Here is a 26,667-nt window from a genome sequence, read left to right on the forward strand (position 1 = left end):
CAAATATAGTAAAACATCCAGAGGAGAGTGATTGCATCTAACACAAAAAATGTCACAGGGATAGTTCCTATGACCTTGAGCTACCTTTGAGTCATCTTTATAAGACTAAAGAGATATTCAATCAAATTTGAATTTTCTTGCAAGAAGTAGAAAATATATGCTAAAATATCCAGAACTCTGAAACAAAAACCTAAAATTATTTATAATGAATAAAGATCAACTATCACAAGCACTTTCTGAATTTCTGCTGAATCAGGAATATTATTAGAACTTAAATTTGATTTTATAAGTAAAAGTCTTAGGCAACTCTTTATTATATAACAGATTGAAAGGGTAATGAGTGATGAGCAAGTTCTATTATATGTGTTAAAACTCAAGAAGTCAATCCATTCTAAGTTATATGTTTTTATCATTTTATGTTCTTTTTGTTTTTTAAAAAAAGTCATTAGAAATAATTTTTAAAGACGCACTTATTTTGGTTTGTTGGATATGTCCCAAATTAAAATATCCTTCTACATAACATTCTTAAGCAAGAGCATAATAATAGAACTAACAATTTTTAATTAACTGGAGAAAAGTTTTATCTCAGAAAAGGGATGAATACCAAATAACCAGCTATAAATCCCTTTTTGAAAATAATGATGATACCTCACCCCGGTTAGAATAACTTACATACAGAAATCAACTAAAAACAGATGCTGACAAGGATGTGGGGAAAAAGGCACACTAATCCACTGTTGGTGGGAATGCAAACTGGTAAAGCCACTATGGAAGACAGTTTGGAGATCTCTCAGAAACCTGAATATAGCCTTACCACATGACCCAGCCATCCCATGCCTCGGTATTTACCCAAAGGAAATTAAATTGGCAAACAAAAAAGCTGTCTGCACCTTAATGTTTATTGCAGCTCAATTCACAATAGCTAAGACATGGAGTCAACCTAAATGCCCATCAACAGAAGACTGGGTAAGGAAATTATGGGATATGTACTCTATAGAATACTACACAGTGGTAAAAAAAAATGAAATCTGGTCATTTGCAACAAAATGGAGAAATCTGGAAAACATCATGCTGAGTGAAATAAGCCAGTACCAAAGGGAAAACATTACTATATTCTCCTTGATCTGTGACAACTAACTGAGCACCAAAAAGGAAACCTGTAGAAGTGGAACTGACACTATGAGAAGCAATGACTTGATCAGCCCTTGTCCTGTCGAGGAACAGCTTACTATTTTATTCTTTTTAGTATTTCCTTGTTCTACTTAATATCATTTGTTGAACTCTTTAATTAACAAAGAATTATTCTTATGTGTTTAAATTTAATTGAAAATTCATCCCTGTTAAAAATTATAGTGGGAATAAGAGAGGGAGGGATGTACAGTTCAGCACACATTCCCACAAACTAATGGTAGAGCTGGAAATGTGCCATAGGATTCCAAATCCCATTAAGTTGGCATGTACCAATGCCATCTTACTAGTTAAAGTGATCAGTTTAAGTTCATAGTTGATCATAAAGATAGGATTAAGTGTCAAAGGGATCACATGAATAAGACCAGTGTATGCTAATAATAATTGATAGAATTAAAAGGAGAGAACAATCCAACATGGGAAACGGGATATATAGCAGACTCATAGAATAGCAGATGCCCTAAACAGCATTCTGGCCTCAGAATCAGCCCTTAAGGCATTCAGATCTGGCTAAAAAGCCCATGAGACTTTCTCAGGCATGGAAAGCCAAGTCACTGTGACAAAAAAAAAAAATGACCTAAATGAAAGATCCCTGTGAGTGAGATCCCAGTGCAAAGAAGGGGCCATCAAAGAAGGAGGTACCTTTCTCTGAAGGGAGGAGAGAAGTTCCACTTTTTTGTGGCCTTGTCTAAATAAGATCAGAGTTTGTAAACTCAGAAGGCTTCCATAGCTATGGCAGTTCATGACAAGAGCCTCGGGTGATTACTGATGTCATAAACAAGAGTGTCAATTTGTAAAGTCAACAACAGGAGTCACTGTGCACTTACTCCCCATGTAGGATCTCTGTCCTTAATGTATTGTATTATGCGAATTAATGGTAAAATTAGTATTCAAACATTACTTTATACTTTGTGTAGCTGTGTGGGTACAATCTGTTGAAATCTTTAGTTAGTATATACTAAGTTGATCTTCTGTATATAGAGATGATTAAAAATAAATCTTAATGAAGAATGGGATGGGAGAGTAAGTAGGAGATGGGATGGTTTGCAGGAGTGAAGGTGGTTGGGGGGGAAATTGCTATAATCCAAAAGTTGTACTTTTGAAATTTATATTTATTAAATAAAAGTTTTCAAAAAATTAAACAATCCTGTCATAATAAACAGAAGTTTCTAAAATGTGCCATACTGAATTAAAATATATAAATGAAAATATTCCTTTTCTTCCCAGTTCTCCATTGTTTCTATCAAAACATAAAATACATTTTTCAAAGAAAGTTTGATATGAAATAAAAAATAGGAGACCAGGAGGAAGCACCTGGCTCCTGGCTTCGGATCAGCGCAGCACCAGTTGTAGCGGCCATTTGGGGGGTGAACCAATGGAAGGAACACCTTTCTCTCTGTTTCTCTCTCTCTCACTGTCCAACTCTGCCTGTCAAAAAATAAATATGTAAATAAAAAATGAAAAACCAAAAAAACGGTGATGTTTATTAATGCTGACATAGTGTACTTAAAGCTCTGCAATCATGGTATAGCCACAGAAAACAGGGGCTAGGAATTTGAATACTACTATTCTCTAGTTGAAAGTGAACTAATGTTACAAGCTACCCCTTTGCCAGGATAATATATATTTTCATCAATTTTCTGTACCTATTTATATGTTTATATATACATATCCTCTAATCTTCTCACGGATTTTTCAATATATTACTATCTATATAGCAGATATCATTATCTTAATTTGCTTGATGAGGAAACCAAAGTGTAGTCAACATGACCAGTCAGTGATAGAGCTAGAATTCAAATCCTGATGTGTGTGTGCTTCTGAAATACTTTGCCTTCCATGTCCAATAAAGTGACATTATTAGTGTGTGTGTCAGGTAACATCCTTGAGGAACTAATGCTTCCCCCCAACCCTGTGGCCTCTCATCCCATTACTAGAAGCCCCTGTGATTGAAGTCCCTTGCTGAGTATAAATTCCATTGTTAACAAAGTGTACTCAGTGTGAGCTCACGTTCACAATGTTCTTGAGGCTGGGCTATGCCAAAAGACATGTGGACAGATGTTAACTTGGCTTTGAGACTGCTCTACCATTTGCCTCTAATTCCACTAACCTGTACTTAAACATCATGGATCCAGACCTATCATCAGTCATGAGAAGAATGCCTAAGCTTGGTTCTGCATCTTGCCACATTTTATTCCTCCTTTCCACTGCTTGTAAAACCAGTGTGCAAATTTAGACAAAGGACAAATGAACATGTGAACATTTCAATATTTTTGAGTTTTGTAATCTTTATCAGTTTGATTATGATATGGCATGATGTAGTTGTCTTTGTACTTATATTGCTACAGATTCACTGGGATTTCCAAATCTATGAATTATTAGGCTTTTTTATTGTCTTTAGAAATTGCCTAGCTGGCAGGCGCTGCGGCTCAATAGGCTAATCCTCGTCCTGCAGAGCCAGCACACAGGGTTCTAGTCCTGGTCGGGGCGCCAGATTCTGTCCCAGTTGCCTCTCTTCCAGGCCAGCTCTCTGCTATGGCCAGGGAATGCAGTGGAGGATGGCTCAAGTGCTTGGGCCCTGCACCCGCCTGGGAGACCAGGAGAAGCACCTGGGTCCTGGCTTCCGATCAGCGTGATGCGCCGGCCGCAGCACGCCGGCCACGGCAGCCATTGGAGGGTGAACCAACGGCAAAAGGAAAACCTTTCTCTCTGTCTCTCTCTCTCACTGTCCACTCTGCCTGTCAAAAAAAAAAAAAAAAAAAAAAAACCAAAAAAAGAAAAAAGAAAAAAAGAAATTGCCCAGCAGTTATTTCTCAGACTATTATTATGCCATAGTCCCTCTCTGCGCTCTTTGTAGGACTCTAAGTACACGCATGTGAGGCCTAACTTACTCCCACATACTTGTTGTATTCTCCTCCATCCTCTTTTTAAACAAAATTTCTTTGAATTTTATTTTGGATATTTTCTATTGATGTGTCTTTGTAAGTTCACTAATTTTATATTTTGCTATATACACTAGATTTTTTTCTTGCAAACACCAAAAAGTTTTTAAAAATATAATTTGCATACCTAAAATTCACCTATTGCTTGCTTTGTGGTCTAAATATATCTCCACTTTTACTTTTCATTTTTGCAAAAGATACTTTTTTATCCAGACTCCTCTCCTTCAGGGATTTTAGATGACTAGAAAAACTGATGATTGGTCCATATTAATGTACAATTTTTTTCTTAGTCTCAGATGTTTAGAATGCAAAAGAAGTTTCCTAGAGACAAAACACCATAACCTACATTTTCTCAAAGGAAACTTCATGAACTATTTTTTTCAAGGGATTCATGTAAAAATACACATGCTTGAATTTCATTCCAGACTTACAGAATCAGAATCTCTTAAAATGAGTCTCAGAATCTGAACTTTCACAAGCTCTCCAGCTGTTTGTTATGGACCATGGAGTTTGAAAACGCAAGTTTTAACACATAAATATAAATCTCAACTATCTACTCGTAGGACTTCAAGCCCAGGGCAGACTGGCACCAACAAAACTGTAGAGGGATCCAAGTGCCTCAGCTAAGCTTTTTCAGTGACACTACAGTACATCCACTAGTTTCAAAACCCCTAGCAAGCAAAACTAATGTAGTTTTAAGCAAATGAATATTTATATGCTATATGCACAAAATCCAATTTTATATGGACTCCCGGTGGAGAAATGTGGGAGCAAATGAAAATAGTCTTTTTATTTGAGGGGTAGAAAGAATCTGCAAAGCCAGACTTCTATTCTGGGCCAAAACAGATATGGAAAGAAGTAGGAAATGATTAATTTAAAATGACACAATCCATTTCAAGTCTCAGCCGAGAGCACTGATGCATTGGCTGGAGAACATCATCACACTGCCCAGGAGCAGAGCTGGTGCAAGGCTGCTGGCAGCTTTGAGTTTTCATAGATTTTTTCTGTGTTGCTCCTTCAACCATTTTTATCCCTTTCAGCCTAGAATTGTCTTAGGTAAAATGAAATCCAATCTTAGCATGACAAAAATGACATCTTCTGAATTGCAGACCTTTAGTTACATAGAGACATGCAAAATGTGTGGGATGTGTTTGTGATTGAAAAAAATTTAAGCAAAGCAAGCAAGATATTGCATCTATGAAGTACTTTGGTCAGACCCTATAAAACTAGACTCATCAGTTTGTATTATCAGTCTCTCCTTAAGTCTGCCCCTTTGCTTCAAGTGCCTTAGTAAAATGGCTCTGTAATTTCTTACAGACAGCGCTACTGTACTCATTGTTGGTAAGCTAGTATCTGCAAAATAATGGAGATATCCTGTTGCTATAACTCTTTTCACAATTTATTTTTAAAAATCATAGTCCAATACAGAATAAACACTGAAATGTGAAAGAGCATACTTTAAATCTCTTAGGGGAAATATAGGATAATATATTTATGACCTCAGGATAAGAAAGAATTTCAGTGAGGCACAAAAAGCCTAACTGATAAAGAAACAGCCTAATAAATTAGATCACATCAAAATTTAAGACTACAGCATGATAAAAGAACTTGTAAGTTAAATGCAGGTGACAGACTGGGAGAAGATATTTGTAGCACATAAAGCACAAAAAGGTTTTTTTTTTATTTTTTGGCAGGCAGAGTTAGACAGTGAGAGAGAGAGAGAGAGAGAGAAAGGTCTTCCTTTCCATTGGTTCACCCCCAGGTAGCTGCTACAGCCGGTGCACTGCACGGATCCGAAGCCAGGAGCCAGGAACCAGGTGCTTCCTCCTGGTCTTCCATGTGGGTGCAGGGCCCAAGCACTTGAGTCATCCTCCACTGCCTTCCCGGGCCACAGCAGAGAGCTGGACTGGAAGAAGAGCAACTGGGACAGAATCCGGTGCCCCAACCGGGACTAGATCTCAGGGTGCCAACACCGCAGGCAGAGGGTTAGCCATGTGAGCCGCAGCATCGGCCACAAAAAAGTTTAGTATCCAAATACATATAAAGAGAGCATACAATCCAATGAGGAAAAGAGAACCCAATACAAAATAGGCAAAGATACTAACAAGCAATTCACAGAACATGAAATTCAAATTATCCATAAACATATGAAAAAAGAGACAGATTCACTAGGATCAATGGAAATGCAATAAAATAGTAAGATATTGTTTCTCATCTAACAAATTATGAAAAATAAAAGTATTTGAATGGATCAGAAAAGATTCCATAACTGCAACCTACAGAAGCCAACAGTTTAAATAGAAAAAGAACATAGTAGATTATAATAGCTAACATTTATTGATTGGTAACTATATTCCAGGCACAGTCCAAAAATGCCTATTTTTTCATTTAACTCTCAGAAAATACTATAGGAAAGATACAGTTATTTCCCACATTTTATAGAGGAGGAAGAGGAAGCATCCTGTTTCCAGAGCTCACAGTTTTTAGAATATTCAACTAACTATTAAAACAGTCTATAATATGACCAGAGAAACACCCCAAATCCCATTACTCAGCACCACTGACTCTCCACAACCACTAGAGATTCTGAATACAAACTTCTGTTCATGTCAATAACACCAGCACCAACAACAGAATGTTGCTTCTAGAGCCTCTTATCTCTGAGGCTTCTGAAAATCGGGTTCACATACTACCAGTAAGAGTGGATTCCAAGGGGTACCTGTTTCCAATTATGTTATTGGTTTTTCATTTGTGATCTAACTGGGGTGAGTCTGTCTGGTAAAGCCTAGGAAAGGAGAGATCAGAGTCTATTTGAGGTCTAGAGTGGCAGATGTGAGCTTGTGAAAGTTTTCCAAACCAAGGAAGGATACTTTGGGTTCTGTGTGGCCAAAAAAAGAAAAGTGTTTGGCATGCTGACAACATCTCATGCTCCAGGAGGAGTGATAAAGATCTGACTCATTGTGGGTATATGGCCCACAAAATTATTTGGCCTGGCCAAGCAAAGTTATCTGCAAGTAGGCCTTAAAATTCAGAAAATCTATAGCAGACTAATTTTGTATTAAGATATTCCAGCACATGTGCAAGGGAAGATATCTCAAAAATATCAACTGCTGCAGTATTTTTTTCCTCCCAGAAACCATTATTTAAGGAATAAAAACTTCATGCATTTCATAAATACAACTTAGGGACATAGTGATTCTCCTAGCACACCCACCCACCCACCCAATCTCCTTCCTCTCTTCCTCCCCTCTCTCCTATTCCCATTCTTATTTGTTAATAAGATCTATTTTTAAACTTGATACACATACAATTAACTCTATACTAAGTAAAGAATTCAACAAATAATATGAAGAAGAAAAATGTTCCTCAATAGTCAAGACAAGGGCTGCTCAAAGTCATTACATATTGAAGTGTTAATTTCACTTCTATAGATTACCTTTTAGGTGCTCTATTAGTTATTGCAGATCAGGGAGAACATATGGCATTTGTCCTGTGGGGACTGGCTTATTTCACTAAGTATGATGTTTTCCAGTATCATCCATTTTTGTTGCAAATGACAGGATTTCCTTTTTTTTTCCTGCTGCATAGAATTCCATAGTGTGCAAATACCATAATTTCTTTAACCAGTCTTCAGTTGATGGACATTTGGGTTGATTCCATATCTTATCTACTGTGATTTGAGCTGCAATTCACAATATGGAGGTATAGAACACTATTTCATATGCTTATTTCTTTTCCTTTGGATAAATTGCCAAGAGTGGGATGGCTAGATCATATGGTAGGTCTATTTTGAGATTTATGATGTGTCTCCATAATGTCTTCCACAGTGGAAATAACAGTTTACATTCCCACCAACAGTGGATTAGGTACCCTTTTCCCCACGTCCTTGCCAGCATTTGTATTTGTTGATTTCTGTATGAAAGCCATTTTAACTAGGATGAGTTAAAACCTCATTGTGGTATTGATTTGCATTTCCCTGTTGGCTAGTGATCCTGAGCACATCTTCATGTGTCTGTTGGCCATTTGGATTTCCTCTGTTGTCCAAGTTCTTTGCCCATTTCTTAACTGGGTTGTTTGTTTTCTTATTGTTGAGTTTCTTGAGCTCTTTATATATTCCAGTTATTAATCCTTTATCAGTTGCATAGTTTGCAAATATTTTCTCCCATTATGTTTGTTGCCTCTTCACTTTGCTGAGTGTTTCGTTTGCAGTGCAGAAGCTTCTCAGTTTGATTTAATGCCATATGTCAATTTTGGCTTTGGTTGCCTCTGTCTCTGGGGTCTTTCTCAAGAACTCTTTACCTATGCCAATGTCTTGCAAGTTTTCCCCAATGTTCATTAATAATTTGATGGTATTGAGTCAAACATTTGGGTTTCTAATCCTTTTTGTGTGGATTTGTGGTGTAAGGTGGGGTTCTTGCTTCATATTTCTACAAATGGAGATCCAGTTTTTCCAGAACCATTTGTTGAAGAGACTGTCCTTGCTCCAGGGATTGATTTTAGTTCCTTTGTTAAAGATAAGTTGGTTGTAGATGCCTGGTTGAATCCTGGCATTTCTATTCTGTTCCATTGGCCTACCCACCTGTTTTTGTACCAGTTATCAAGCTGTTTTGATTATAACTACCCTGTAGTATGTCTTGATATCTAGTATTGTGATATCTCTGGCTTTGATTTTGTTGTATAAGATTACTAGCTATATGGGGTCTCCTCTGTTTCCATATGAATTTCAGCATTATTTTTTTCAATGTCTGTGAAAATGTCCTTGGTATTTTTATTGGTATTGCATTGAATCTGTAAATTGCTTTTGGTAGTATGGACATTTTGATGATATTGATTCTTCCAATCCATGGATATGAAAGATTTTTCCATATTTTTGTGTCTTCTCCTATTTTATTATTTAATGTTTTATAATTCTCTTCATAGAGATCTTTGACATCCTTGTTAAATTTTTTCGACAGTATTTGATTTTTTTTGTAGCTATTGTGAATGGGATTGATCTTAGAAGTTCTTTCTCAGCTGTGAGATTGTCTGTAAATATAGAGGCCATTGATTTTTGTGTCTTAATTTTATATCCTGCCACTTTACCAAAATCTACTACGAGTTCCAATACTCTCTTAGTGGAGTGTTTTGGATCCCCTATATATAGAATAATGTCATCTGCAAATAGGGATTGTTTGACTTTCTCATTTCCAATTCATATCCCTTTGATTTCTTTTTCTTGCCTAATGACTCTGGCTAAAACTTCCAGAACCATATTGAATAGCAATGGTGACAGTGGGCATCCAGGTTTGGTTCCAGATATCAGTGGGAATGCTTCAAATTGTTGCCATTCAATTGGACACTGGCCATGGGTTTGTCATAACTTGCCTTGATTGTGTTAAGGAATATTTCTTCTATACCCAATTTTCTTAAAGCTTTCATCATGAAAGGGTATTATATTTTATCAAATGCCTTCTCTGCATCTATTGAGATAATAAGGGTTTTTTTTTTCCTTCAATTTGTTAATGTGATGTATCATACTGACATGTGAATGTTGAACCATCCCTGCATACCTGGGATAAATCCCACTTGGTCTAGGTGAATGATTTTTCTAATGTGTTGTTGGATTTGATTGGCTGGTATTTTGTTGAGGATTTTTGCATCTATGTTCCTTAGGGAAACTGATCTGTAGTTCTCTTTCTCAGTTGCGTCTTTTCCAGGTTTAGAAATTAAGGTAATGCTGGCTTCATATAAAGAATTTGGGAGGATTTCCTGCCTTTCAATTGTTTTGAATAGCTTGAAGAGAATTTCAGTTAGTTCTTCTTTAAATGTCTGGTAGAATTCCACAGTGAAGCCATCTGGTTCTGAGATTTTATTTGCTGGGAGGGCCTTTTTTCATAAGATTTATTTATTTATTTGAAAGTCAGAGTTACTCAGAGACAGGAGAGGCAGAGAGAGAGGTACTCTATCTGTTGGCTCACTCCTCAACTGGCCACAATGGCCAGAGCTGCACCAATCTGAAGCCAGGGACCAGGAGCTTCCTCCAGGTCTGCCACACAGGTGCAGGGGCCCTTCCACTGCTCTCCCAGGCCACAGCAGAGAGCTGGATCAGAAGTGGAGCAGCCAGGTCTTAAACTGGCTTCCATATGGGATGCCAGTGCTTCAGGGCAGGGCGTTAACCCGCTGTGCTACAGTGCCAGTCCCTGGGAGGGCCTTTATTACTGATGCGATTTCTACCTTGGTTATTGGTTTGTTTAGGTTTTCTATGTCTTCATGGCTCAATTTAAGTAGGCTGTATGTATTCATGAATGTATCCATTTCTTCTAGGTTTCCCTATTTGTTGGCATACAGTTCTTTATAGTAATTTCTGATGATTCTTTTTGTTTCTGTGGTGTCTATTACTACACTTTCTTTTTCATCCCTAATTTTATTGATTTGGGTCCTCTCCCTCTTTTGAGGAGGGGTTAGTTTGGCCAATGGTGTGTCAATTTTGGTTTTTTTTTTTTTTTTTTTTAAAAACCAGTTCTTTGTTTCACTGATCTTTTATTTTTTTTGTTTGAATTTTTGTTTATTTCTTCTGTGATTTTAATTATTTATTTTTTCCTGCTACTTTTGGGCTTGGTTTGCTGGTGTTTTCCTAGGTCCCTGAGATGCATTGATAGCTCATTTATTTGGTGCCTTTCCAATTTCTTCATGTAAGTGCCAAGTGCTATAAACTTTCCTCTTAACACCACTTTTGCTATATCACATAAGTTTTAATATGTTTTATTGTCATCTTCATTGATTTCCAGAAATTTTTTCATTTCTCTTTTGATTTCCTCTATGACCCACTTTTCATTCAGGAGCATGTTGTTCACTCTCTAGGTGTTTGCATATGTTCTAGAGATTCTTGAGTTGTTGATTTCCAGCTTCATTCTACTATGATCCGAGTAGATGTATGGTATGATTTTGATTTTTTTGAATTTGTTGAGACTTTCTTTATGGCCCAGACATATGTGGTCTATCCTAGAGAAAGTGCCATGTACTAGTGACAAGAACATGTATTCTGCAACTATAGGTTGAAAATTTCTGTAGATATCCATTAGATCCATTTGGTCTATAGTATTGTTTAACTCTGTTGTTTCCCTGCTGATTTTCTGTCTGGTTGATCTGTCCACTACTGAAAGTGGGGTGTTGAAGTCCCTCATTACCATTGTATTGGAGCTGATGTCTCCCTTTAGATCAATTAACATGTCTTAAATATCCAGGTGACCTATAATTTGGTGTATATACATTTATAATAGTCACATCTTCCTGTTGAATTGATCCCTTAATCACTGCATAGTGCCCATCTTTGTCTCTTTTAAAAGTTTTTGTGTTTATTAGTCTATTTCATCTGATATTAGGAGCACTATACCATATACCAGCATTCTTTTGGTTTCTTTTAGCATGGATTATCTTTTTCCATCCTTTGACTTTCAGTCTGTGTTTATCTTTGGTGGTGAGATGTGTTTCTCATAGGCAGCAAATAGATGGGCTCTGTTTTATAATTCATTCATCCAGTCTGTATCTTTTTTTTTTTTTTTTTTTTGGACAGGCAGAGTTAGACAGTGAGAGACAGAGAGAGAGACAGAGAGAAAGGTCTTCCTTCCATTGGTTCACCCCCAAATGGCCACTACGGCTGGCACTTTGCGACTGGCGCACCGTGGCAATCCGAAGCCAGGAACCGGGAGCCAGGTGCTTCCTCCTTGTCTTCCATGCGGGTGCAGGGCCCCCCATATCCTCCACTGCCTTCCCGGGCCAGAGCTGGACTGGAAGAGCAACCGGGACAGATCCAGCGCCCCAACTGGGACTAGAACCCAGGGTGCTGGCACCGCAGGCGGAGGATTAACCTAGTAAGCCGTGGCACCCACCATAGTCTGTATCTTTTAACTGGAGCATTGAGGCCACTTACATTCAAGGAGACTATTGATAAGTAATGACTTTGCCCTCCTATCTTTGCATAAATATTCCTATTGTTTACTTTGGATTTCCTTTGTACTTTTACTGGGAGATTTTATGCCCTCACTTTCTTTCATAGTGATGACCATGTTTCTGTGCTGTGTGTATGATCATTTTATGTAAGGCTGGATGATTTGTGACAAATTCTTTCAATTTCTGTTTGTTTTGTAGGTCTTTATTTCACCTTCATTCATAAATGAGAGCTTTCAGGGTACAGTATTCTGGGTTGACAGTTTTTTCTCTTAAGACTTGGAATGTATCTTAGCATTCTCTCCTAGTCTATAGGGTGTCTGAAGAGAAGTGAGTTGTGAGTTTAATTGGAGATCCTGTGAAAGTAACTTCGCACTTCTCTAATGCACATTTTAGAATCTTTTCTTTATGTTTTACTGTGGAGACTTTGACTGCAATGTGTCATGGTGAAGATCTTTTCTGATCATGTCTATTAGGACTTGAATGTCCCTTTCTTTCTCCAAATGAGGGTCGTTTTCTGTAATTATTTCACTAAGAAAGCCTTCTAATCCATTCTCTTTTCCATACCTTCAGGAACTCCTAAGACCCATATGTTGGGTCATTCTATAGCGTATCATAAATCTCCAACTTCACTTTTTCATATTCTAATTTTTTCTACTTTTTTTTTGGTCTGAGTGTAAAATTTGCAGAGTTTTGTCTTCTAACTCAGATATCTTTCTTCTGCCTCACTGAGACTGTTGTTAATGCTTTCTACCACATTTTTATTTGATCTATTGAATTCTTATTTTCCAATACTTCATTTGGACTGCTCTTTAAAATTTCACTTTCATATGATAAATTTTCATTCATGTTATGCATGGATTTCCTTAGTGATAGATTTGCTTCTGATTACTTCTAAGTAATCCTACAATCAAGTTTTTGAATTCCATTTCTTGCATTTCTTCAGTCTTTTCATTTTCAGATTCTAGCACTGAAGTGTTGTTTTGTTCTCTTGGAAGTGTCATGTTGTCTTCCTTATTCTTGTTTTTTTAATTACTGCATTTATTTTTAGGCATCTGTGGAGATACTAGTTGTTTTTTTCCCCCTGTGGTGGCTTTTATCTTTAGACTATGCCTTTGTGGCTTAGCTTAGTGTCTGCTCTTTCAGCGAATAGCCAGAGGCATGTACGGGGTGTGGTCAGGGAGCTCTATTCAGTGTTCAAAGGTGAGGAGTGTCCAAGGTGACACTCAAGTTGGTCGTGTTAAATCCCTCTCTCTTTTTAATCAGAGAGGGGTTTGTTCAGCTCTGTTGTCATACTCTCATGGTCACTCCCTCTATTCTAAGGAGACCAATGCCTGAGTGCTAGCCCCAGTGGGTATAATATTCATCCATGCTGTCATAAGGACCACATAAAGGATCCACACAGTCCAAGGTGTGAGCATGGATCGCACAGCAATGACCTCACCAGGGAATCAAGGAGCATGTGGAGCCATCCACAAGGACTGCCCAGAGACCCAGCCACACCTTGTGCCTTCCCATGCAGCCACATTGTTTCCATAGTCCCAGCACACAAAGTTCCCATAGTCATGAGCACCCATCCCCCTGTCAATTCTGCCAGCCAGACTCTCATGTCTCCTCTTGGCTGGTTGCTTGGTGTGTGGACATGAGCTGGTGCAACTCTTTTATGTCACCCACCCTCTCTTGGCTAGTTACAGGACACCAGTGCCAGGTGGTCAGGAAGAGAGAAACATGTCCCCTCGTTTCCCTCTAGGTTGGCAGGTACACTGTCCCCACACGGCTCCAAGCTTGACTCATGCCAAGCTCTTCCTGCAGCATTATCAATGGTTCTTGGGCTGCTGCTGTCTGGTCTCACTTCATTCTGCACAGCTGGTGCTGAGGCTCTCAGCTGCTGGGGTCCTGAGTTGTGTGCATCCATACCCTCTAGGTGTCCTGTAATTTGCGTGGTTTCCTCTGCAGTTTTTCCCTAACTCTTCCCTGAGATTGTACTCTTCCACTTGTTTCTAACTATCCTCCCCGCTAGACTACAGCAGTAAGTTCCCTTACTATTCCACCATCTTGTAAACCTGCAGTGTTTAAAATAGCCTATTAGAAACAACTAACTTTCTATCAGTGAGTAAGAAAATTATGTTATGAAATAAAATACTATACAGCAATTAAAGTGAGTGACATAGATCTATACCAATCAATAGGGTAACCTCCATAACATGGCAGCAAACAAAAAGCATCAGAGATGTTACATCCCATATGAGAACAGTTATGTATGTTGAAAACAAAATGAAAAGAGCACATGAATGGAGTGAGCAAAAACAAAAGGGATACACATCACATTCATGATCTATGAGTTGCCTTTGGAAATAAAAAGAGGAGACTTGGACTGGGGAGAAAGACAAAGAGAATTTTACTTTTATTTGAGATATTTTAGTTCCTTTATTAAACGTATAAAACTGGAGCAAAAATGTTAAAACATTAACATTATTTGTTGATTTTTGATTATGTGTATATGACAGTTAACTATTTTCCCACATTATAATAGTTTTCCCAGAAAGGAAAAATCATGATTATTCAACTACAATATTTGAGCTTCACATTCTTGCTAATGTAATCCATTTTTAGGAGCATTTTATTCTGTTTCATAGGCTTCTCTTTTGGACAAATAAAGGATATGATTTTATTATGAATATTGTAGTTGTGTAATTAACTTGATTAACATTCCATTCTTATGACTACAGAGATTTATACAACTTCCAGGATATTTAATGTTAAAAGTTCAGACATAATCTTTCTCAGTGGTATAATCTATACTTATCTACTTTCTCTTTGTATAATTTCCCAAAAATGATTTGCCTCTTGCCTTTTGGATGATGAAGATAGGATCCAATAGGTATCTGAGAGTAAAGCCATTTTTTTAATAAATGAAAAAAATACTTTTAGAATTAGTTTATTTCAATTGTAGCAGTTACCAAGCGTCATTACATTGATGTTTCTCTTTTTTGAAGAAGAAAATTGAGAGTATTTTCTCCTACAATATATATTCAGAATATCCTTGAAGCTCTACTCTTAAAGACAGGTCTTAAGACACTTATCACCCTCCTGGATATTCTATTTAATCAAGTCCTTTGAGTAATTTCAGACTTCAATAGAATCAACAGTCCCTAATAGAGGAAAAATGTCATAAATTCCTAGTAGCTTAGGAACAGACAATATTATGTATGCAATCATTTAAGTCTCTTCAGGAAAGCTCACATAGGTATCTTCTAGATCCAGTTTTGAGAATAACCTAGTAATAGACTTCTAGAAACATAGTGACATAGAGGAGTATTTCATATTCTCAAGAGAGGCTCAGACTACCAAAGGAATATCACCTCTGGTATCTGAAGTTATTAGAGCTCTCATGACTCAAACTTTCAGAAAAGAAAGCATGAAGTGATCCTATTTAGTACCTACCCAGATTGATGGAGAGATATTTGCATAGCAAGTTTTAAGCATGTCTTCAAATTATATGACAGGATTATATCAGATACAGAGAAAGCCCTTTCTCCCTGTCTGCTGTTATCAGCTTTAGATTTAATTGTATTAATGGAAAATAGTAGAATTAAAGTTAAAGATTAAACAAATCATTAGTAGAAATGATGGTGAAAAGCAGGAAAACAAAGATTAAGAGCCATTACACTAACTCTATTCTGAAAGGTTCATAAAACAAGATTGATGGTTGCCAGCTTGAGATTGTATAGGCAACATCAAGGATAATTAAAACTGGTCTTAGTGGAATAAAATATATTGGATGATGAGCAGTGATTATACTTCTGTTCATGATGATATTTACCTGCAGTAACTACCTCTGGGGGATGGAGAGAAGAGGTTAAAGGGGAGGTTATACAGGAATTGTAATCTATTTGATTATACTGCTATTTAAACTTGATGATAGGTACATGGAAATTTGTTCTAATATTTTTTATTTCATTTATTTGAGAGAGACAAAGACTCTCTCTTCACCTCCCCCCCTCCACCCAACACACATGATTTAGTAGAATCAGTAAGGAAAAATGGTCCAGAAATGAAAGGAAAGTCCAATATTTCCATGCTGGTCACGTGGAAGCCTACCTTGGAGGACTACCTGGCATGATGTTCACAGATGGAGTCCAAGCAAAGTTGAACTGTTCCAGAGTTGTCCAACACAGTTAGATTTTTTAAAAAAGGATAAACTATATAAACTTTTCATCTGTTGAACACCTTCCCTGATGGGAATACTATCTAAAGGGTTGGCCAAGCTCATCATTCGCACAGTATCATTGTGGGTCTGAAAATGTGATTCAGGTGCATAGTGAGTGTCTGAAGAGAAATTTCAAGAACTGAAGGAAATATTTGTCTAGGCAGAATAGATTATTCTCGTAAGACAATACAAAATCAAACAGAAGCTAGAGAATATAATTAATTGAGTTGTTGATTAGAATGGGTAACACAAGAACAAGTCTAAGAAACTGATGGGCTTCTGTTCAGCTAATGCTCACTTGTATAGTTTGAGCTCATCTAAAAGCCTTATGACAAGGGAATGTCTTTATAATATTGCCACACAGAGTAGTTGGTCTAGGCTGGGATCTTCCAGACAAGTCATAAAGATTGAAGACTATCCAAACTTGGATTTGCTTCTGAAAGAATATGCTTTCCTTCAGTGATGTTCAAGGGCTTGTCAGGTTTAATGAAGAACTAGGCTGAGTCTGAGTAGGTAGAGTTTGTAGATAAGTTGAACAAAATTTATCAATGACTATGAAATGGCAATAAAAATCTTTTCCCCATGTAAAGATCTCAGAGAACCACATTAGGTCAGTGGTTCTCTAACTTGAGCTTGTAACAGAAATAGCTAGAAGGTTTATTAAACACAAATTACTGAGTCTTACCACCAGGGTCTATGGTATTACCTAATAATGTGAATTTCTAACAAGTCCATTAATAATGATGCTGTTCTGGGGAATATACATTGAGAACAATTGGTCTAGAGAAATGAGAGGTAAATGATCATAAGACTTCAGAAATCTCCCATAACCAGAACAATTTGCAGATAACTTGAAGTTCTTGACTTTGTTGGGTACTCCCACACGAAAATCTTAGTCATTTTCTTTGACATCTTTGGATCATCTTACTTGGATAAAAATATGATGACCCAGCTATAACCACCACCAAACTCTAATTTAAGCCATGCTTTTCAGATTTGACTGGGAGGTGACACCATGGTAAATTTCCTAAGAATCAAGGGTTGACTGGATATTATATACATAGAGAAATCTTCTCATCTAGAAAGTCATGGAATATTCCATTTATGATTTACAGGAAGACAAAAGGGATGTTGGACCAGCTGAACCATATCATTCAATGGATTGAGACATTTCTGTGAAACCATTTTCATTTACTACTCTTTGTCACCCAAGTTCTAGATTCTCTAAAAGTCATACCTTTTCAAGCCCAAAGTTTCACAAAACTGATCTCTAACAGGGATTAATAATAGTAGTTAGTCATCTTGAATGACACTTATGCTAGACTTTAGTAATCCTAAGCAAGCCCCAGGGTACCTTTGGGAGTTGATAGAGGGCCTTATGGAACGCTACCACAACTGAATTCTTGAAGGCCTTGGATTTGAGTGATGAAAGTGAATATGGTTGCTTTCCTGGAAGCCAAGCATTAAAAAAGGAGAGTTTGGCTACCCACTTCATCTTCTATTCAGGAGAAGTTCTCCTGCCTCTTTGTTTTACAAACTTGCATAACATTTAGTTAATGAGAAGGAGGAAGAACATGGAGACTTAAAGAAGGTCTAAGCAGTACTGGTAGCAGAATTTCATGATAGAGAAGATAGGGGATACATGGCTCTTCAGTGACTTGTTTAACAAATATTTATGTGCTAGGCTTTTTTCTAGACACAAAGAACAAGCAAGCCAAAGTCTCTACTCTCAAGTGTCTAATATTTTCAAGTGGATAGGCTGAGAATAATGAATAAGGGAATGAATAAAAGACTCCATTAGTTTCTTGAAATCTTGACAGGCTTTCCAATATACAGCTCAACAGAGAGTGGTTATTCATTTGTGCAGTAGTGGCACTGGGTCAAGTATGCATTTGCGTTCTCTGGAAAAGGCATGATTCACGAAGCGGCATAATGTCCCTGAATATATCATTTTCAAACCTGAAGTTAGGAGAGAGTCAGTTTTAAATCCTTTGAAATCTACAAATCTCCTTTCCCCAAGGAATTAAACTGGACATGGGGAGCAGACCTGCAGTGTCTGACAGGGTTGGAATGGAGGCACACGGTACTGGTGGGCTAATATTGGCACTGTGTCTAAGAGATGTAATGCATGTGCAGCATGAAAGACAAAAATTTAAAATAAAAATGAGGAGCAGATCCATGGAGCATCCAGTGGAGACTGCAAAGTGAGGTAAGATGACAATAAAGAATTGTGAATGGGCATGAATGCACCGAGATAAGTTCTGGATGAATTCCAAAGTCAAAAACAAACAACCAAAGCTAGTTTTTATAAGGTTTTAGTGCATTCTTATGTAAGCAGAAGTATCTCTGTAAAGAACTCAGATTGGGACAGATATTCTGACTCATTTATTAGGAATAAAAGCATGCAGAGTAAGGTAGCAGAAAAGCAGACGGAATTTAATTATTACATCGAGAAATAGAATGAATGTGTATTTATTGAACAATTAATACATTCTTGAACTGTACTTAGTCCTTGATCTCTTGTAATCCTTTCAATGATATAGAAGCTTAGAATAAGTATAATCTTGTTATCGTAAAAAAATAGACTTAATGATAAAAATGGCTTAAATACAATGGAAGTTTATTTAGTACTCATAAATCAATACAAGGCAGGGTTCTTGATCAGCAGGCAGCTCTTCCTATCCTTTGATCCCATCATCCTCTAAGTGCTTACAGTTTTTATCTGCTTCCAGTTAATAGGAAGAAAAAGAAGACACATCCATTTCTTAGAAGCTTTGACCCAGAAATGACAAATGTGATTTTCACAAACATTCCTTTGGTGAGAATTAGTCACCTTGATACAAGAACTATTTCATGAAAATCTCTTTGTTGAGAACTACCACACCTTTATATAGAGGGGAGACAGGGAAATATCTCTTCAAGGAAACATCTCTATGTCCAGGAAGGGGTAGCACAAATTTTTTTGTGTTCCGCTGTCTTAATAGTCTGTCCCTCAGCCTAGGTTTCTATGTTCACCCTTCTTTGCACACATATGGCACATTCCTCCCTAAAGAAATTAAGGGTCAGAACAATCCTCTTTCTGCAACTAGCTCAAAATGCATGATCTTCACCTCTTCACCATATTTATAAGGTCTTATTTTGGTCTGGAAACCAATAAACTGAAAACTAAACTATGGAATTGTGTAGCAAAGACCAGGTATATGAAATTAGCTCTATTTTGGATAAAGAAAGAGAGGGAGCTGTCTTCTTTCAGTGACCTATCCAGTGTAAGTCACTTCTGCTGAGGTGTCCCTGAAGCCAAGATCCATATCTTTGATCTGGGCCAGAATAAGGTAAAAGTGGGTGAGTTTCCACTGGGTGAGCACATGGTGTCAGATGAATATTAGCAGCTGTCTTCTGAAGCCCTGAAGGCTGCCTGTATTTGTGCAATTACATGGTAAAAAGCTGTGACAAAGATGGATTTCATATTCAAATACAGCTCCACTCCTTCCATGTCATCTGAATCAACAAGATTTTGTTCTGTAATGGAGCTGACAGGCTGCAGACAGGTATGTGGGGTGCTTTTGGAAAGCCCCAAGGCACAGTGGCCAGGGTTCACATTGTTTCAGTCATCATGTCCATCTGCACCAAGCTGCAGAGCAAGGAACATGTGGTTGAGGCCCTATACAGGGCCAAGTTCAAGTGCTCTGGCCTCCAGAAGACCCACATCTCAAAAAAGTGGGTATCACCACGTTCAGTGCAGGTGAATTTGAAGACAGGGTGTCTGAGAAGCGCCTCTCCCCAGTTGTGATCCCTTAGACAAGTGGCAAGCCCTCCTCTCATGATGGCTTCCACTATTCTGCACTCCTTCATCATCAATAATAAATCCTGATTGCTGTTCAGAAAAAAAGAGTGGGAAATGTACAGCAGTCACAGGACCATAGCAGTAAATCTTAGTAGGGAGCCATTGTAAAGAACCAATATTTTGGGGGCTAGTGCTATAGCTCATTAGCCTATGCCTCTGCCTGTGATGCCGGCATTCCATATGGGTGCCAGTTTGTGTCCCAGCAGCTCCTCTTCTGAAACAGCTCTCTGCTATAGCCTTGGAAAGCAGTAGAAGATGACCCAAGTGCCTGGGCCCCTGCACCCATGTAGGAGACCCAGAAATTCCTGGCTCCTGGCTTTGGACAAGCCCACCTCCAGCCATCATGGCCATTTGAAGAGTGAACTAGTTTCTCTCTATCTCTCCCTCTCTTTGTCTCTAAAATAAAATCTTAACAAAAAAGAAACCCATATCTTGGAAATGGGTGAATTGCTTTATTGGGCCTTGGTTCTGCTCTTCTTTGCTCATCTTTAGCTCTCTCAGAGTTTCTGTCTGTTGTCCTCCTTGGCCACATCTGAAATAAATGTTGGGGAGGATGCCATCATTGGGAGTTGTCTAATTTCCATAGTCATTCTGTTCATTCAACTGGGGGCTGGCATTTTTTAAAAGCTTAAATGGTCACAGATTTTGGGTCAGCAGTATCATTTCTTTATGTATTATTCAGCCATTGATAAGTTTTGCATCCAAATCGCAGTGGCTTACAACAATAAAGGTTTGTCTCTTGCTCACATTATTTGTCCACAATACATAGCCTGAAAGCAGCTTGTTCTATGTGACTTCTTTATTCTGGAGCCCAGACTGAAATAACTCCTACTTAGGATTAGTAGAGTCATACAACGGCTCCTAATGCATTCGATAGCACAAGATGATATTCATTCCTTCTTCTCACGTTCCACTGGATGAGGGAAGCACATGTCTCTCTCAAGGAGGTAGTGCAAGTCTGAAGGCAATGAACAGAGTTGTGCAGTCTTTTTACAGGGATTCAGTAATAATACAAACTACCTTTGGCAATATAGGATGCCCAGGAATTTAGCAGGTCTCAATCTATTTGCTCTGGTCAGTTCCATGTGTAACCACTTTCTTATACCAGCTTCAAGTCCACTTTGTTTCTTGCTTCCTTTATTTTGGCATTTATTTCTCAGTTTAATGAGATCCTCCAAAGCCAAAGGCTTGGGTGAGAGAACAGGATACACAATTGTATCTTTGCTGTAGTCTGAGTCATTTCATTTGACCGAGGAACCTTATTGGATCTTTGTCACTCAAGTCTTGTTTCAATATTTCCTGTTGTTTAGGATCCAGATGCATTCACACTGAAAAGCCCCACATGTCTGGACTCTTTCCAGTCCCTTTTACTTCTTGTTCTCTAATCAGATACTCTTTGCCTGAGCTCATCACTTTCTTGCAATATCTTCCTGAATGCAGCAGCCCAGCATTGCAAACACATAATAAGATTCTAGCTTTTTCCAATTCTCCTCTCTCCTTCAGCCCCACATCAACAGCTGCAGACTCAAGCTATCCCTTTCAAGCTATTGCAGGTGATGGTTTCACAAAAGGTTTTGTCATCAAAGTTTTATTAATCTAACATTACGTGTTTGTTTCCCCAGTGCCCATTATCTGCTCGCTAAGCCAGTACCATATATTTTAGGTTTTTTTTTGTTTGTTTTGGTAGCACCACAGTCCAATTTCCCAAATTTTCAACAATTACTTATTTATTCATTTCTTTTTTTAAAGATTTATTTATTTATTTGAAAGTCAGAGTTACAGAGAGAGAGAGAGAGAGAGAGAGAGAAAGGTCTTCTATTCTTTGGTTCACTCCACAATTGGCCGCAATGGCCGGAACTGTGCCGAACCGAAGGCAGGAGCCAGGAGCTTCTTCCGGGTCTCCCACACGTGTGCAGGGGCCCAAGGACTTGGGCCATCTTCTACTGCTTTCTCAGGCCATAGCAGAGAGCTGGATGGGAAGTGGAAAAGCCAGGACTCAAACCGGCGCCCATATGGGATGCCGGAGCTTCAGGCCAGGGTGTTAACACACTGTGCCACAGCACCAGCCCCTATTTATTCATTTCAAAGGCAGAGTCACAGAGAAAAAGAGAAAGTGGAGGGGAGAGAAAGAAGTAGGGTAGGAAGAGGGAGAGAGGAAAAGATATCTCAATCTTCCATCTGCTGGTTTACTTTCCAAATGGCTGAAATATCTGGGGTTAGGCCAGGCTAAAGCCAGTAACTAGGAACTCTATCCAGGACTCTTGTATGGGTGACAAAATAACCCAAATCTGGCCTTCTGCCAGTTTTTTGTAAACAAAATCTTATTGGAACACAGCTGTGCTTATTCATACATGTTTTGTCTGTGGCTGCTTTTGCATTACAATGTTAGTCCTGAATAGTTGCCATAGAGATATTATGACCTGCAAACTTAAGCCATTTACTATTTGGCCCTTAAAGAAAAAGTTTGCTGGGACCAGCGCCATGGCACAGTAGGTTAATCCTTCGCCTGCGGCGCCAGCATCCCATATGGGCGCTGGTTAGAGACCAGGCTGCTCCGTTTCCCATCCAGCTCTCTGCTGTGGCCTGGGAAAGCAGTGGAAAATGGCCCATGTGCTTGGGTACCTGTACCTGCATGGGAGACCGGGAAGAAGCACCTAGCTCCTGGCTTCAGATTGGCACAACTCCAGCCGTTGAGGCCATCTGGAGAGTAAACCAGTGGATAGAAGACTCTCTCTCTCTCTCTCTCTCTCTCTATCTCTATCTCTATCTCTATCTCTATCTCTATCTCTATCTCTGCTTCTACTCTCTGTGTAACTCTTTCAAATAAATAAATAAATCTTTAAGAAAAGAAAAAGTTTAACACTTCTTCCAGTTTCAAATCATTGTCACCTGAACCCAGCTAACAGAAGGAAAAAAAAATGGGGAAGGTAAAATTCCTCTTTAAGTCCTGGTCCACAAGCTTCACACAGACTCCCACTCACATTCCATTATCACACGGCCTCACCTAGATACAAAGTGGAACTAGGATATGCATTCCACAATCAGGCAATCACTATGTCACTTTTCAGAAGCCCATGTTATACAAAAGGGAGTAAGGATTTTGGTGGACAGTGGGTCATCTCTGCCATGATGCCCATCTTGTAGATTAAAAAAAAATTAGCCTTCTGAAAAAATAGCACTTTGGCTAATACTTCAAAACTTGTTTCAATGTACAGTATCATATTAAAATAATTAGCAATTTGGTGTCCAGCATTAGAAAAACTTAAGATTTAAGAGTAAATGTTCAGGGTAGGTGATTGGACAAGTGGTTAAAATGTTGCTCAGAGCACCTGCTCCCAAATCACAGTGCCTGGGTTCAAGTCCCAGTTCAGCTTCTGATTCCAGCTTCCTGCTATTGCAGACTCTAGGAAGTAACAGGTGCTGGATCAAGCAGTGGATTCCTGCCACCGACATGGGAAACCTCAATTCAATCCCCAGCTCCTGTCTTTGATGCGGCCTAGTCCAGCCTGTTGCAGGCATTTAGGAAATGGACCAGCAGATGAGAGCTTCCTTTCTCTGTCTGTTTCTCTCTTTCTCTGTCTACCTCATATCTCTATTCCTTTCATATAAATAAATAATTAATTAAAATCAATGAAGAAACCTACCTAAATGTAGGATCTTGAATCATGGTATTTTTGAGTAGGTTTATTGCTCAGACGCTAAATAGCTATAAGCCATTAACAATAAATACACTCTGGGCCGGCACCGCAGCTCAGTAGGCTAATCCTCCTCCTGCAGCACCAGCACACAGGGTTCTAGTTCCGGTCAGGGCGCCGGATTCTTTCCGGGTTGCCCCTCTTCCAGTCCAGCGCTCTGCTGTGGCCTGGGAGGGCAGTGGAGGATGGCCCAAGTGCTTGGGCCCTGCACCCCATGGGAGACCAGGAGAAACACCTGGGTTCTGGCTTCGGATCAGCGTGGTGCACCGGCCGCAGTGTGCCGGCCGCGGCGGTCATTGGAGGGTGAACCAACGGCAAAGGAAAACCTTTCTCTCTGTCTCTCTCTCTCACTGTCCACTCTGCCTGTCAAAATAAATAAATAAATAAATACACTCTGAAGTATTCATTACCATGATGATTGGATTAAATACCCATATACTGATTTTTTTAATTTGACGATTTTAAATTTTAACAATTCATAGAGTTGGCATTTCCCAAAAATTATTCTAAGAAAATTATTCACTGAAAGAGTTTCTATTTTATACAAAGCCTGTTTAACCTAAGTTAGGAAATAAAATCATACTTAGGAGAACATATATTTTATCTAACATTAGTATTGTTGAAGTCAAACTATAAAAACTGGTTATACTCATATGAAGAGTCTGATTTGAAGCTGCATCCTTGGTATTAAGCCCTGTTATCAACAATGTAGTTCCAGTAAAACAATGCCATGTATTACATTAAATAACATCTATTAATTTGAACTTTAGTGATTTTGAAATTTTGTTAGTTTTTAATTTGTGAATTTGCTTTTTATTATATGAGAGTTGTTAATGCATATTTCTTTCACATTTAAATAAGGCACGTGAACATTCATTTTACATTATAATAAAATGATGTAAGACAAAATGCAAGGAGGTGGATCACTGTCAGCAGGGCTTTCTCTTTAAAACAAAAATATGAATCACTCAATTCCTAAGCACTGCATGACACAATCATCACTTCCCGGAGCTCAAAAATTCCAGCCTTTGAGTTGGCACAGACTTCAAATGAAGGTTTGAGACTAACTGTGCAAAATAAGGACAATGGAGTGAGTTTTGAGTGACATCAAATAGAATTACATTTAAAAAAAAAACACCTAGATGTGGGCCCGCACTGTGGCACAGCTGGTTAAAGCCCTGGCCTGAAGCGCCGGCATCCCATGTGGGTGCTGGTACTAGTCCTGGCTGCTCCTCTTCTGATCCAGCTCTCTGCTATGGCCTGAGAAAACAGTAAAAGATGACTCACGTCCTTGGGCCCCTTAGCCCATGTGGGAGACCGGAAGAAGCTCCTGGCTCCTGGCTTTGAACTGTCGCAGCTCTGGCTGTTGCGGCCAACTTGGGGGTGAGCTGGCGGATGAAGGACCTCTATCTGTCTCTGCCTCTCTCTCTAACTCTTTCAAATAAATAAAATAAATATTTAAAATAAAACAGCTAGATGTAAAGCAAGATGGCAGAGTTGGGAGAGAGCTTACCACTATAGTCCAGGAGAAGATAGTATAAAAAAGTAGAGAAAGTGTAGTTTCAACGAAGAGTTATGGAGAAAATGGCAGAGGTAACGCTACACATATTGGAGGCACACGGTGGACCTACATCAAGGGCATGGCCACCCACAACTCAGGACTCCAGCAGCCAAGCATTGGAAAATGAGGTGAGACCAGACAGCAGCAGCCCAGGCCACTGGCAAAAAAAGCTGCAAGAAGGGCCTAGGAGGTACCCAGCTTAGAGCCCCATAGTGGGGATAGTGTACTTGCCAAACTAGAAGATGAAAAAACAAAAGGACGGGACAGACGTATTTCTCCCTCCCCAATTACTTTACAATGGCATCCTGTAAAAAGCCAATATAGTAGGCGCCATTTTGGACATGCGTAACAGCTGCACCAGCTCATGTCCATGCCCTACAACCAGCCGAGTAGAGACTCCTGACTCTGGTGGGGAGAACTAACAGGGGGCTATTAGCTTGTGACTGTGTGAGATTTCTGTACCAGGAAACTGAAAAACTGAAGGTGTGTGGGAGGACTCACGGTGTGGCAGGAACTTTGAGGAATCACAGTAGGAGACTCCACATGCTCAGGGTTTCCTGGTTACCTGGTGAGAGACATTGCTGGGGAATCTGAACTTGCACTGAGGACTGCACAGATCCTTTGTGTGGTCCTTGGGACAGAGCAGACAAATATTACACCCACTGGGGATAGCACTTACCCTGGTCTCCTTTGAGGAGAGGAGCCCAGCTGAGCAGAATAAATGTCTCTTCTGATAAAAAAAAAAAAAGAAAGAAAAAGAGAGATTTACCACACCAAACCTGGGTGTGTCACCTTAGGCACACCCTTAACCCTGGAGAACTGAGCAGAGCTCCCTGATGACACCCACTAAAAGCCTCTAGACATTCATAGAAAGCAGATATTCCACTTATCGACAGAGTCATAGCACAAAGATAAAAGCCACCATAGAGAAAAAAAAACAAAAACAAAGAAACCAACGAGTATCTCCACAAATGCCAAATAAAAAACACACCAATTCAAGAAACAAGAATAAGGAAGACAACATGACACCCCAAAAGAACACAACACTTCAGTAGTAGATTGTGAAGATGATGAGACAAAATAAATGCAAGAAATGGAATTCAAAAACTTGACCATAAGATTACACAGAAGTAATCAGAAGCAAATGCACAAGCTACTGCAATCTGTACATAACATGAAAGAAAATTTCTCCCACAAAATTGAGATATTAAAGAGAAATCAAAATGAAATGAAGAATTCAAGAGAACAGATAAAAATTGCAGTGGAGAGCCTTAACAACAGAATTGGAGAAGCAGAAGAAA

General features: G+C 38.8%; 1 long non-coding RNA gene and 1 pseudogene across 1 annotated transcript in view; one reads left to right on the plus strand and one right to left on the minus strand.

Moving 5' to 3' along the window:
* The window catches only part of LOC138844388 (uncharacterized), a 239,295-nt gene that overhangs the window by 72,592 nt on the left and 140,036 nt on the right, over positions 1 to 26,667 (minus strand). The gene's annotated exons all lie outside the window — the stretch shown is intronic.
* Positions 19,362 to 20,471, plus strand: LOC127490920 (large ribosomal subunit protein uL16-like; annotated as a pseudogene).

This window comes from Oryctolagus cuniculus, chromosome 11 (assembly GCF_964237555.1).
Source record: "Oryctolagus cuniculus chromosome 11, mOryCun1.1, whole genome shotgun sequence".
NCBI classification, from domain to species: Eukaryota; Metazoa; Chordata; class Mammalia; order Lagomorpha; family Leporidae; genus Oryctolagus; species Oryctolagus cuniculus.